General features: G+C 37.1%; 1 pseudogene; it reads right to left on the bottom strand.

Annotated features, from left to right (window-relative positions):
• Nucleotides 1–1,601: 1,601 nt before the first annotated feature.
• Nucleotides 1,602–1,973, bottom strand: LOC103550847 (ATP synthase F(0) complex subunit C2, mitochondrial pseudogene; annotated as a pseudogene).
• Nucleotides 1,974–15,004: the final 13,031 nt, after the last annotated feature.

The following is a 15,004-nucleotide window of genomic DNA, read 5'->3' on the forward strand; positions in this document are numbered from 1 at the left end:
ATGATGATTGCTAAAATTTATCCCACATTTAGCCATGTGTTAGAAAAACAAGTTTGAAGCTGATAGTTGGTTAATAAAATAAGCTTGTGACGTTTATTTTGCAGTTATACCAATGCCTGTCTCATGATACATAAGTGTTGAGGGAAGAACAAAGATGGCAGTAGAATTCTGCTATATCCTATTCTCCAGTGTTACTTCTGCACTTTTGGACACCAGCCCTTTTCTGTTTCCCATTACTTGAATGCCGTGCTATGCCTCTCCAAATTAAGATGATTATTGTCTGATAATCATAGGTTTCGTTTCATTTTACTAGTGCCAGCACTAGGCTTGTGGTCTTCTGTTTCTTTTTGCCTTGCCATTCTCTTTGTCATCATAATACCTTTTCTGCTTAGCCATTAGAAAGGTAAGCTTCGTGGATCTTTCATCTTTTTTCCTGTTCCTCATGTTTTTCCATATCAACCAGTATGAATACGTTGTAATATAAATTGCTTCTAGATTGATTGAGATACCTTTGAAAAATAGTAACTTTATATTCCAGAGTTGTCATAGTTGCTATTAAGTGAATAGATTTTTAAAGATTTTATTTTTCCTTTTTCTCCCCAAAGCCCCCTGATACATAGTTGTGTGTTTTTTTTTAGTTTTTTTAGTGGGTCCTTCTAGTTGTGGCATGTGGGACGCCACCTCAGCATGGCTTGATGAGCGGTGCCATGTCCACGCCCAGGATCCGAAGCAGCAAAGCCCTGGGCCGCCGAAGCGGAGCGTGTGAACTTAACCACTTGGCCATGGGGCCGGCAATGTGAATAGATTTTTAGACTTCAGTAGGAAACGATTGATTTTGATTTAATGAAATGGGTAAATGTTTGTATAGCCAGAGGTTCTCGTGGTAGAAAAACAGCTTTATGGAGATATAATTGACATACAGTAAACTGAACACATTTAAATTGTACAAATTGATAAATTTTGACTTTTGAATACACCTGTAAAACCATCACCACAGTCAAGACAGGAACATATCAATTGTCACCCTCCAAAAATTTTTCCCATGCTCCTTTGCACTCTTTCCTGCTGAACAACCACTGATCTGTGTTCTGTCAATATAGATTAGTTTGAATTTTCCGGGGTTTTATATAAATGGAATCATACCATATGTCCTTTTTTTGACCTTTTTTTCTTTCTTAATGTCTTATTTTTTGGAGGAAGATTAGCCCTGAGCTAACTACTGCCAGTCCTCCTCTTTTTGCTGAGGAAGACTGGCCCTGAGCCAATATCCATGCCCATCTTCCTCTACTTTATATGTGGGACACCTACCACAGCATGGCTTGCCAAGCGGTGCCATGTCCGCACCTGGGATCTGAACCGGTGAACCCTGCTGCCAAAGGGGAACGTGCGCACTTAACCAATGCACCACTGTGCCGGCCCCTTAATGTCTTAATACAGTATATGTTTGTCTTCCCTCTGCCAAACCCTGAGCCAACCACTTTTCCCAGGCTGTCTGGGGATGTATAGGGAAAGGAACACATAGGGCAGATGAGACATGGGAGAAATAACTGTGGGAGGCGGAGAGGGCTCCTTAACATGGCGAAGAGGGTGGAAAAGGAGGGCTACCCTATGGCCTCTGGGAGGGCGAGGCCTGAATGGCATAGGAGAAGAGCTGTTCCTTCAGAAAAGAATTCCTGGCATAATGATGAGGTTTCCAAACATTCCCACTTCTGGCCCTGGAGGCAGCCATCCCAAACTGGCAGCCGCAGCCCCAGTGGACTTGGCTGCTATGTCAACGTCTCCTGAAATGGTGCTGATTTGGAAGTTATGGCTAGGGATAAGTGAGGTCGGGGCCGTGAGGCTGCCAAGCTCTTGAGGCTGTCATCTGTCAGTGTCTTGGGTCGTTTCGATACGGCTGCAGACAGTGGTTGGCTCAGCTGAGAGGTGCTCCTGACCAGGGAATGGGTGGAGACGAATTTGGTGTAGACGTACATTTTCAGGGAGTCAGGGGCTGTGGCAGGAGAGCTGCTCTCAGTGCGGAGTGGTCTGATTCCTTTCACTCAGCATAATGGTTTTCAGATGTCATGCATGTTGCATGTATCAGTAGTTCATTTTTTTAAGTTGCTGAGCAGTATTCCATTATATGGCTGTAACGCAAATTTCTTATCCACTCACCTGTTGATGGACATTTGGGCTGTTTCTAGTTTTCGGCTATTACAAATAAAACTGCTATGAATACTTGTGTACAAATCTTCGTGTGGACACACATCTGTTTCTCTTGGGTAAATGCGTAGGAGTGATATGAGTGGGATGGCTGGATCATATGGTAGGTGAATTGTTTAACTTTCTAAGAAACTGCCACACTGTTTTCGAAAGTGTGTGTACTAATTTGTCACCACCAGCCCTGTCTGAGGGTTCCAGTTTTTGCATATCTTAGCCAACACTTGGTATGGTCAGCCTTTTTAATTTTAGCCATTCTAATAGGCTTCTATTGTTATCTCATTTTGATTTTAATTTGCATTTCCCTAATGACCTGTGATGTTGAACATCTTTTTGTGTGCTTATTAGTCATCTGTAGATGTTTTTTGGTAAAATGTCTGTTAAAAATTTTGGTCACTTTTAAAATTGAGTTGTTTAATTTATAATGGTTGAGTTTTGAAAGTTTATGTATTCTTTTTCAGTGTTTTTTTTAATAGGGTTTTTGTCTCTAATTTACAATATTTCTTTTCTTTCTTTCTTTCTTTCTTTCTTTTTTTTTGATGAGGAAGATTGGCCCTGAGCTAACATTTGTTGCCAGTCTTCCTCTTTTTGCTGGAGGAAGATTGTCCCTAAGCTAACATCTGTGGCAGTCTTCCTCTATTTTGTACGTGGGATGTGTCCGCAACATAGCTTGATAAGTGGTGTGTAGGTCTGCACCCGGGATCCAAACCGGCAAACCCTGGGATGCTGAAGTGGAGCATGAACTTAATTGCTGCACCACTGGGCCAGCCCCACATGTATTCTTTTTTCTTTTAAAGATTGGCCCTGAGCTAACATCTGTTGCCCATCTTTTTTTTTCCTTCTTCCCAAAGCCCCCCAGTACATAGTTGTATATTCTAGTTGTAGGTCTTTCTAGTTCTGCTATGTGGGACGCTGCCTCAGCATGGCCTCATGAATGGTGCTAGGTCTGTGCCCAAGATCCGAACCGGTGAAACCTTGGGCCGCCGAAGCAGGGTGCGGGAACTTAACCACTTGGTCATGGGGCCGGCCCCAGAGATTTTATGTATTCTTTCATTTTTATTTTTATTTTTTTTTTGCTTTTTCTCCCCAAATCTCCCCAGTACATAGTTGTATATTTTAATTGTGGGTTCTTCTACTTGTGGCATGTGGGATGACGCCTCAACATGGCCTGACGAGCAGTGCCATGTCTGCACCCAGGATTTGATCTGGCGAAACCCTGGGCCGCCACAGCGGAGCACGCAAACTTAACCACTCGGCCATGGGGCTGGCCCCCCCTTATATATTCTTGATACAAGTTCTTTTTCAGATAATATGGTTTGCAAAGATTTCCCCCCCTCCCAGTTTGTGACTTGTAGTTTTCATTTTGATAACAAGATCTCTTGAAGAGCAGAAGCTTATGAATTTTTACACATTCCTGCAGGGATTTTGATTGGGATTGTATTAAATTTATAGGCAAATTGGAGAGAGAAGTGGTATCCTAATAATAATGTCCTCTGATCCATGAACAAAGTATATCTCTCTATTTATGTCTTCCTTAAGTTGTCCCAGAAATGTTTTGTAGTTTTCAGGGTACAAGTCTTTCACATCTGTGAGATTTATCCCTAAGCCTATCATTTTTTATATTGTTGTAAATGATACCATTTTTAAAAATTCAGTTTTCAATCAAAAGTTCAGTTAAAAATGCTAGTATATAGTTGATTTTTGTGTACTGATCTTGTATCCCTCAACCTTACTAAACGTTATTAGTTCTAGTATCTGTTTTGGGGCAGATTCCATCATATTTTTGACCTAGAAGATCATGCCATCTGTGAATAAAGACTGTTTAACTTCTTTCCTTTCTGGATGACTTTTATTTGTTTATTTTTGCCTGATTGCAGAGGCTAAAACCTCCAATACAATGTTGAATAGCATTGGTGAGGGGACATCTCTGTCTTGCTCCTCATCTTAAAGGAAAGCATTCAGCCTTTTATTGTTAAATATGATAGTAGCTGAAGGTTTTTTGTAGATGTCCTTTATCAAGTTGATGAAGTGCTCTTCTATTCCTAGTTTGCTGAGAGTTTTTATCAGGAATGGGCTTTGGATTTTGTTAAGTGGTTTTTCTGAATCTATTGAGATAATCATATGATTTTTCTTCTTTGGTTTGTGAATATGATTGATGTGTTAACATTGACTGTCTTTTGAATGTTAAACCAACTGTGTTCCTGGGATTAACCTCATTTGGTCTTGATGTGTTGTACATTTAATTCAGTTTTGGATTTGATTTGCTAAAATTGTGTTTAGAAGTTTTGCATCTGTGTTCATGAGGGGTATTAGTGTGTAGTTTTTTAATAATATCATTGGCTGGTTTTGGTATCAGGCCTCACAGAGTGGGTTAGAAGAGTTTGTTTCAAGATGGCATTATTTCTTCCTTAAATGTTTGGTGGAATTCACAAGTAAAGCCATTCGGACCTGGAGTTTTCTTTGTGGGAAGGTGTTTTTACACTTTCAATTTTTTAAAAAAAGATACAAAGTTATTAAAGTTACCTATTTCTTCTTGAGTGAGGTTTTGGTAGTTTGTGTCTTTTAAGAAATTTCGCCTGAAATTTCACAATGATATAAACTATTATGAACAACAACAAAAAGAAATGTAAACAAATGTCACAAAACACAAAAGACTTTTATAAAATGTAGCAAAGAAGAACTCTCCTAAATAGCACCTAGCCCCAATGGATTAACAGCACAATTTCTCCCAAATTTTCATGAAGCTATAGAAATTGTCTCAGGACGTAATTCATTTTACAAGGCAATCTTGGTCTTAATAATTTGTGCATGAGAATTCTGTATAAAATGTCAAGGAATAAAATATGTATTGCTGAGGACCTAAAGAAAAAAGATACAAAGTTGTTAAAGTTACCTATTTCTTCTTGAGTGAGTTTTGGTAGTTTGTGTCTTTTAAGAAATTTGTCCATTTTGCCCAAGTTGTTGCATTTATGGGCTTTAAATTGTTCATAATATTCGCTTACTATTGTTTTAATATCTTTAGAACCTGTAGTGATGTGACCCTTCTCATTCCTGACACTGGATGCTTATGAATTTTGTTGATCTTCTCAAAGAAACAGGTTTTGGTTATATTGATTTTCTCTATTTTTCTATTTTTCAATTCATTGATTCCTACTTTTGTCTTTCCTTTCTTCTACTTACTTTGGTTTTAATTTGCTCTTCTCCTTTTTTTTTTTTTTTTTCAGTTTCTCAGGTTGAAGCCGAGGTCATTGATCTGTGATCTTTCTTCTTCTCTATTATAGGTTTTTAGTGCTGTACATTTCCCCTAAGTACAGAGTCAGTGGCATTCCATAAATTCTGATATGTTCTATATTTTTATTCATTCAAAATACCTTATAATTTCCTTTTGTGTTTGATTCATGGGTTATTTAGAAGTGTTATTTACTTTCCAAGTATTTGTAGATTTTCCAAAAATCTTTTTGTTATTGATTTCTAGTTTCATTTTATTGTTGTCTGAGAACATATTTGGTATGATTTGAATCCCTTTAAATTTATTAAGGTTTGTTTTATGACCCAGAATATGGTTTACCTTTGTAAATGTTCTGGGTACACTTGAGCACACAATGTATATTTTGCAATTGTTGGGTGGAGTGTTTTATAAATGTCGGTTAGGTCAAGTTTGTTGATAGTATTGTTCACTCCTTGCTGATTTTCTGCCTACTTCTTCTATCAATTATTAAGAGAGGGCTACTGAAATCTCTTGACTATAATTATAGATTTGTATGTACTTTGCTATGAAATCTATTTTGATATTAATAGAACTCGGGCTTTCTTTTGACTAGCAGGTTAGTTATGGTGTATAGCATGGTGTTAGCATGGTATATCTTTTCTGTACTTTTACTCTTAACCTATTTGTGTCTATATTTGAAATACTTTTCTTAGAGATGGCATATAGTTTGTTCCTGCTTTTTTTATCCAGTTTGACAAGTTTTGCCTTTAATTGGTGTGTTTATACCATTTACAATTAATGTGATTATTGCTGTGGTTAGATTTGAATCTGTTATTTTGCTATTTCTTTTCTGTTTGACTTATCTGCTCTTTGTTCCCCTTTTCCTTTTTATCAGGCTTTTTAAAAATTAATGGAATCTTTTTTATGATCTCATTTTATCTCCTTTGTGGGTTACTAGTTTTAACTCTGTGTTTTATCATTTTAGTGTAGTTACTTTACGGTTTATAGTCTACATTTTCAACTTAGTCTACTATCAAGTGATATTATGCCACTTTATGTATAGAGTAAGAACACTGCAATTGTGTACTTCCGTTTCTCTCTTTCCAGCCTTTATATTATTGTTCATGAATTTTATTTTTACATATGTTATAAATCCGATAATGCATTATTATTATTTTTGTTTAGTCAATTATCTTTTTAAAAGTTTAAATATTATGAAAATATTCTTACATGTATACTCTTATACTTAGCCTCTTTCAGTACTCTTTATTCCTTTGCATAGATCATTTGCCTTTTGCCTGAAGAACTTCTTTTAACATTTCTTGTAGTGCAGGTTTGCTGTTGATGAATTCTTTCAACTTTTGTATGTCAGAAAATGTTTTAATTTTGCCTTGTTTTTTTAAGATGATTTTAGATTTAGATTTCTCAATAGTCCTTTTTTTCTTTTAATATTTTAAAGTGTTGCTCCACTGTCTTCTTACTTGCATTATTTCCAGTAAGAAATATGATGTCATCTTTATCTTTGTTCCTATTTAGTTAATGTCTCTTTTTCTCTGGCTGCTTTTAAGATTTTTTTCTTTATCACTGCTTTTAAGTTATTTAATAATGGTATGCTGTAATGGAGTTTTATTCATGTTTCTTGTGCTTGGAGTTAGTTGAGCTTCTTGGATAGGTGGTTTTATAGTTATGATCAAATTTGGAAAATTTTTGGCCATTATTATTTCTTCAAATATTTTTTCTGTCCCCCGTCCTTTCTTTCAGAGACTTCAGTTACGCATGTGTTATGCTGCTTGAGGCTGTCCTAGAGCTAGCTCAGTGATGCTCTTCACGTTTTTGTTTTGTTTTATGCTTTTTTCCTCTCTATTTCATTTTGGATAGTTTCTATTGCTATGCCTTTAAGTTCCTTAGCCTTTTCTTCTGTATTGTCTAAGTGGTGTTAATTCCATCTAGTGTATTTTTCATCTTAGACATGGTAGGGCTTTTTTTATGTTATTGAGGTCATAATAGTTTATAACACTGTGAAATTTCAGTTGTACATTATTATTTGTCAGTCACCATATAAATGTGCCCCTTTACCCCTTATGCCCCCCTAACCCCCTTCTCCTCTGGTAACCACCAATCTGTTCTCTTTGTCCATGTGTTAGTTTATCTTCCAGATATGAGTGAAATCATAGGGTGTGTGTCTTTCTCTGTCTGATTTATTTCACTTAACGCAATACCTTCAAAGTCCATCCATTTTGTTGCAAATGGGATGACTTTGTCTTTTTTCATGGCCAAGTAGTATTCCATTGTGTATATATTTACCACATCTTCTTTATCCATTCATCAGTCACTGGGCACTTGGATTGCTTCCATGGATTGGCTATTCTGAATAATGCCTCAGTGAACATAGGGTTGCATAAGTCTCTGAATTGTTGATTTCAAGTCCTTTGGATAAATACCCAGCAGTGGGATAGCTGGGTCATATGGTATTTCTATTTTCAGTTTTTTGAGGAATCTCCATACTGTTTTCCATAGTGCCTGTACCAGTTTGCATTCCCATCACCAGTGTATGAGGGTTCCCTTTTCTCCACATCCTCTCCAACATTTGTTATTTTTTGTCTTGGTGATTATAGCCATTCTAACGGGTATAGTAAGGTGATAGCTCAGTAGTTTTTTGGTTTATTTTTTTTCTTAAAGATTGGCACCTGAGCTAACGTCTGTTGCCAATCTTTTTTCTTCTCCTCAAAGCCCCCCAGTACATAGTTGTATATCCTAATTATGAGTGCCTCTGGTTGTGCTGTGCGGGACGCCACCTCAGCATGGCCTGATGAGTGATGCCATGTCTGCACCTAGGGTCTGAACTGGCAAAACCGTGGGCTGCTGAAGCAGAGTGCATGAACTTAACCAGTTGGCCACAGGGCCGGTCCCTCTCAGTGTAGTTTTGATTTGCATTTCCCTGATGATTAGTGATGTTGAACATCTTTTTAAGTGCCTATTCGCCATCTGTATATCTTTTTTGGAAAAGTGTGTGTTCATATCCTCTGCCCATTTTTTGATTGGGTGGCTTTTTTGTTGTTGAGCTGTATGAGTTCTTTATATATTTTGGAGATTAACCCCTTGTAGGATATATGATTTGCAAGTATTTTCTCCCAGTTTGTGTGTTGTCTTTTTGTTTTGTTTCTGGTTTCCTTTGCCTTGCAGAAGCTCTTTAGTCTGATGAAGTCCCCTTTGTTTGTTTTTTCTTCCGTTCCCCTGGCCCGAGTAGACATGGTATTCACAAAGATCCTACTAAGACCCATGTCAGAGAGTGTACTGCCTATATTTTCTTCTAAGAGTTTTATAGTTTCATGTCTTACCTTCAATCTTCAGTCCACTTTTTTTTTTTCTTCCTTTTTCTCCCCAGAGCCCCCTGGTACATAGTTGTATATTCTTTGTTGTGGGTCCTTCTAGTTGTGGCATGTGAGACGCTGCTTCAGTGTGGCCTGAGGAGCAGTGCCATGTCCGCGCCCAGGATACGAACCAATGAAACACTGGGCCGCCTGCAGCGGACCACGCGAACTTAACCACTCGGCCACCAGGCCAGCCCTATTAGTCCACTTTGAGTTAATTTTTGTGTATGGTGAAAGATAATGGTCTACTTTCATTCTTTTGCATGTGGCTGTCCAGTTCTCCCAGTACCATTTAGTGAAGAGACTTTCCTTTCTCCATTGTATGTTCTTAGCTCCTTTGTCAAAGATTAGCTGTCCACAGATGTGTGGTTTTATTTCTAGGCTTTCAGTTCTGTTCCATTGATCTATGTGTCTGTTTTTGTACCACTGCCATGCTGTTTTGATTACTATAGCTTTGTAGTATATTCTGAAGTCAGGGATTGTGATGCCTCCAGCTTTCTTCTTTTTTCTCAGGATTGCTTTAGCTATTTGGGGCCTTTTGTTGCCCCATATGAATTTTAGGATTCTTTGTTCTATTTCTGTGAAGAATGTCATTGGGATTCTTTTTTTTTTTTTTTTGGAAGATTAGCCCTGAGCTAATGGCTGCTAATCCTCCTCTTTTTGCTGAGGAAGACTGGCCCTGAGCTAACATCTGTGCCCATCTTCCTGTACTTTGTATGTGGGATGCCTACCACAGCATGGCTTGCCGAGCAGTGCCATGTCCACACCTGGGATCCGAACTGGCAAACCCTGGGCTGGCGAAGTGGATTGTGTGAACTTAACTGCTGCACCACTGGGCCGGCCCCTGTCTTTGGGATTCTGATTAGGATTGCATTGAATCTGTAGATTGCTTTAGGTAGTATGGACATTTTAACTATGTTTATTTTTCCAATCTATGTGCATGGAATATCTCCATTTCTTTATGTCATCATCGATTTCTTTCAGTAATGTCTTATAGTTTTCATTGTATAGGTCTTTCACCTCTTTGGTTAAATTTATTCTACATATTTTATTCTTTTCATTGTGATTGTAAATGGGATTGTATTCTTGAGTTCTCTTTCTGCCAGTTTGTTATTAGAGTATAGAAATACAACTCATTTTTCTAAGTTGATTTTGTACCCTGCAACTTCGCTGTATATTATTTCTACTAGTTTTCTGATAGATTCTTTAGGGTTTTCTCTACATAAAATTCATGTTGTCTGCAAACAGCAAGAGTTTTACTTCTTCATTGTCAATTTGGATAACCTTTATTTCTTTTTCTTGCCTAATTATTCTGACCAAAACTTCCAGTACTATGTTGAATAAGATGGTGAGAGAGGACACCCTTGTCTCGTTCCTGTTCTCAGATGGATGGCTTTCAGTTTTCCCCCATTGAGTATGATATTTGACTGTTGGTTTGTCTTATATGGCCTTTATTATACTGAGGTACCTTCCTTCCAAACCCATTTTACTGAGTTTTCTTTTAACATCAGTGAATGCTGGATCTTGTCAAATGCTTTCTGTGTCTATTGCAATGATCATGTGGTTTTTATTCCTCATTTTGTTAATGTGATGTATCACATTGATTTGCAGATGTTGAGCCATCCCTGCATCCCTGATATAAATCCTACTTGATCATGGTGTGTGATCCTTTTAATGTATTTCTGTATTCAGTTTGCCAATATTTTGTTGAGGATTTTTGCATCTATGTTTGTCAGTGATATTGGCCTGTAATTTTTCTTCTTTGTGTTGTCCTTCTCTGGTTTTGGTGTCAGGGTGATGTTGGCCTTGTAGAATGTGTTAGGAAGTGTTCTGTCGTCTTCAGTTTTTTGGAATAGTTTGAGAAGGACAGGTATTAAATCTTCTTTGAATGTTTGATAGAATTCTCCAGAGAGGCCATCTGGTCCTGGACTTTGTTTCTTAGGAGGTTTTTGATTACTCTTTCAATCTCTTTACTTATCATTGGTCTGTTCAGATTCTGTATTTCTTCTTGATTCAGTTTTGTGAGGTGGTATGAATCTAAGAATTTATCCATTTCTTCTAGCTTATCCAATTTGTTGGCATATACTTTTTCATAGTATTCTCTTATAATCCTTTGTATTTCTGTGGTATCCATTATAATTTCTCTTCTTTCATTTCTAATTTATTTGAGCCTCCTCTCTTTTTTTCTTAGTGATTCTGGCTAAGGGTTTTCAATTTTATCTTCTCCAAGAACCAGCTTCATGTTTCACTGATCCTTTATACTTCTTTTTTTGTTTCAATTTCATTCATTTCTGCTCTCTTTTTTATTATTTCCCTCCATCTGCTGACTTTGGGCTTTATTTGTTCTTCTTTTACTAATTCTGTTAGGTGTAGTTTAAGATTGCTTATTTGAGATTTTTCTTGTTTGTTAAAGTGAGTTTGTTTTGCTATGAATTTCCCTCTTAGGACTGCTTTTGCTGCATCCTGTATGAATTGGTATGGTGTATTTTCATTTTCATTTGTCTCCAGGTATTTTATTATTTCTTCTTTAATTTTTTAAATGATCCATTGGTTGTTTAGTATCCTGTTGTTTAATCTCCACATATTTGTCATTTTTGCAGCTTTTTTCTTGTAGTTGATTTGTAGTTTCATAGCATTGTGGTCAGAAAAGACACTTGATATGATTTCAATATTCTCAAATTTATTGAGGCTTGCCTTGTTTCCCAACATATCATCTATCTTTGAGAATGTTCCATGTGCACTTGAGAAGAATGTGTATTCTGCTGTCTTTGGATGCAGTGTTCTGTATACATCTATTAAGTCCTTTTGGTGTAGTTTTTCATTTAAGTCCACTATTTCCATGTTGAGTTTCTATCTGGACGATCTATCCATTGATGAAAGTGTGGTGTTAAGGTCCCCTACTATTATTATGTTGTTGTTAATATCTCCTTTGTCAGTAGTTGCTTCATGTACTTCGGTGCTCCTGTGTTTGGTGCATATATATTCATAAGTGTTATATCTTCTTGGTGGAGTGTCCCTTTTATTGTTATACACTGCCCTTCTTTGTCTTTCTTTACCTGTTTTACCTTGAAGTCTACTTTGTCTAATATAAGTATGGCAACACCTGCTTTCTTTTGTTTGCCATTTGCTTGGAGTATCATCTTCCATCTCTTCACTCTGAGCCCATATTTGTCTTTAGAGCTGAGATGTGTTATCTGGAGGTAGCATATTGTTGGGTCTTGTTTTTTAATCCATCCAGCCACTCTGTGTTTTTTTATTAGAAAATTCAATACATTTACATTTAGAGTGATTATTAATATATGAGTGCTTAATGCTGCCATTTTATCACTTGTTTTCCAGTTATTCTGTATATCCCTTGTTTCTCATCTTGTGTATTTTGGACTACCAGTTCCATTTGGCAGTTATCTATTATGGTTTTCTCAGTTTTCTCTTTGTTTATCATTTGTGTCTCTGTTCTGATTATTTGTTTAGTGGTTGCCATGAGCTTTGTATGAAAAATCTTGTGGATGAGATAATCCATCTTCTGATAGCCTCTTATTTCCTTAGTCTAAGCAGCTTCCATCTCTTTCCTCTTCCACTTCTAAGTTATCATTGTCACAACTTATTCCATTTTCTGTTGTGAGTTCGTGGTGAAAATGACGAGATTATAGTTATTTTTTATGTTTTCCTTCCCTTTATATTTAATGTTATAGTTAAGTGTTTGCTAACCTGTCCTCCTAGAGAATTGCATCTTTCTCATTTTGTCTGCCTATTTATCTACTTTCTCAAGGCTTTGCAAACCCTTTCTTTTTTTTGAAGGCCTTCTTGATCATTTCTTCTGTGGGGTTCTTGTGGCGATGAACTCCCTCAGCTTAATTTACATCTTTCTATGTCTTCCATGTCTCTAATTATTTACGATACCATCTGTGTGAGTTCTGAGTTGGTTTTGATTGATTATCTCATTATTATGGGTTATGTGTTCCTGCCTCTTTACATGCCTGATAATCTTAGGTCAGATGTCAGAATTTTACCTTGTTGGGTGTTGGATATTTTTGTAGTCTTTCTTCTTGAGCTTTGTTCTAGAGTGCACTAAAATTACTTGGAAACAGTTTGGTCCTTTCACTTCTTTTATCATTTCTTAGGTGGGTCTGAAGCAGTGCTCAGTGTAGACCTAATTATTCTTCATTACTGAGGCTTGACCTTCTTGAGTACACTCCCCACTATGCCATGAATTATGAGTTTTTTCAATCTGGCTGATAGGAACAGGCATTGTTCCCAACCAACCCTGGACACTGTTCACTTTCATCCTTTCTGATTGTTCTTTCCTTGGCTTTGGGTAGTTTCCTCACATGCATGTGGTAATCAGTATGCTGCTGAATACTCTAGGGGAACCCTCTGCAGATCTCTTTCTGTACAAGAGTTTTTTCTTTCTGTGTTGCTCTCTCCTCTCTGGGATGTTTTTTAAAGTTTGGTTACACTAAGCGACTTTTCAGCTCAATGAGTTCACCAGGTTACCCCTCTGTTCCCCTTTCTATGCTGTGGCCTGGAAACACTCTCAAGGCAGTAAACTGGTGCACAAGCTGAGGGCTCACTGCATTTGTTTTCTTTCTTTCAGGAATCGTCCTTCATTGCCTGGTGTCTAGTGTTTTAAACCATTGTTTCATATATTTTGCCTGGTTTTATTTTTGTTTTTGATTATTTTAGTTGAGAGGATAAATTTGGTTCTTGTTACTTGATCTTGACTAGAAGTGAGAGTCCTAGCAATCTGGTTTTAACAAGCCCTCCAAAGAATTCTGATGTTAAAGTTTGAGAACCAAATAGGTATATGACTTTTTGTGTGTGAAGAATACTGTCCCTGAGCTAACATCTGTTACCAATCTTCCTCTTTTTGCTTGAGGAAAATTGTTGCTCAGGTAATATCTGTGCCAGTCTTCCTCAGTTTTGTATGTGGCATGCCACCACAGCATGGCTTGATGAGAGGTGTGTAGGTCCACAGCCAGGATCTGAACCGGTGAAGCCTGGGCTGCTGAAGTGGAGCATGTGAAGTTAACCACTACACCACTGGTCTGGCCCCAGAGATATATATGTTTAATCTTAGGTGTTTATTACATTAACACTATCAACCATCATTTACCATGAAGACAGGATTACATGAGTCAATAAATCTAAGTTTTGGAGTAAAAAGATTTTTGTAAATAAATTCTCTCATTTCTATGTTTTGTAGCATGGAAGATAGGTCATTAATTGTTAGATGTTTAAAGTATTTATACAGTCAGGATAGGTGGAGATTTGGTAAAGAGAGAAAGGTTTTGTGAAATAGCCATATTTCATTAATGTTGCTATGGTACATAGAAGCCTTTGACATTTAGCTGTAAGGTATCTAATAATTTCTTCAACTGTGAAACTTTTATAAATGTTAGATGGTATGTACAAATCTTAGTAGGATTAGTGGCCTCAAGCTATGTGCCCACCATAAAACCACTCTGCTTTAAAGCATCCAGAACACCCGAGTACCAGTACTGAAAGTTAGGAATGTGACTGCTGTAAATACTTTCAAGGAAACTAGTCAAGTAGTTGCATTCCTTAGTTTTAAAAAGTTTCCTGCAAGAAACTTTAAAATAGTTTAAGACTTAAGTATAAAATTGCTTAAGTAAGTGATGAAGGGAAGTGAGTAAGTAAGTGAATGTTGACTTAGTAAGTCAGGCAGACTTTATACTCTTCCAAGTGTGCAGTGTTTACCAAGATTATTAAAAAACAAACAAAACTCTGACTCCTAGGAAAGATGAGGGCAAAGATCCAGATATATAGACCCTCCCACAAAATCAAATGGAATAAATAAAACTTTTCTTTTTAAAGAAGACTTAATACAAGGCACCAAAGCTAAGGAAAGTTCTTAACTCCATGGCAGAGACTTTGAGTTGCTGAGAGGTAGCAGGTTGGGCCAAACTATCCAAAGACTCTGGGAATTCACATGCCACACCCTTCTGGAAGAGAAAGAGTATGGACAAGATTCTTTAATACTCTTCCTCTATTGCAGATAAATGACAGTGTTCAGTGAACGTGAACTTTAAGCAAGATCAGTGACAAACTAGAATTAGAGAATGAAGTCTAAATGGAGTTTACAGAGGTTGGGAGGAAATGAGAGCAAAAATTATATTATTGAACAACTAACAAGTGGACTAGAAACAGAACCAAGTCATTTTTGCAGAGAACAAAATGAATGACATGGATTAAATTGTTGAAAGTA

Source organism: Equus przewalskii, chromosome 15 (assembly GCF_037783145.1).
Source record: "Equus przewalskii isolate Varuska chromosome 15, EquPr2, whole genome shotgun sequence".
Taxonomy (NCBI): domain Eukaryota; kingdom Metazoa; phylum Chordata; class Mammalia; order Perissodactyla; family Equidae; genus Equus; species Equus przewalskii.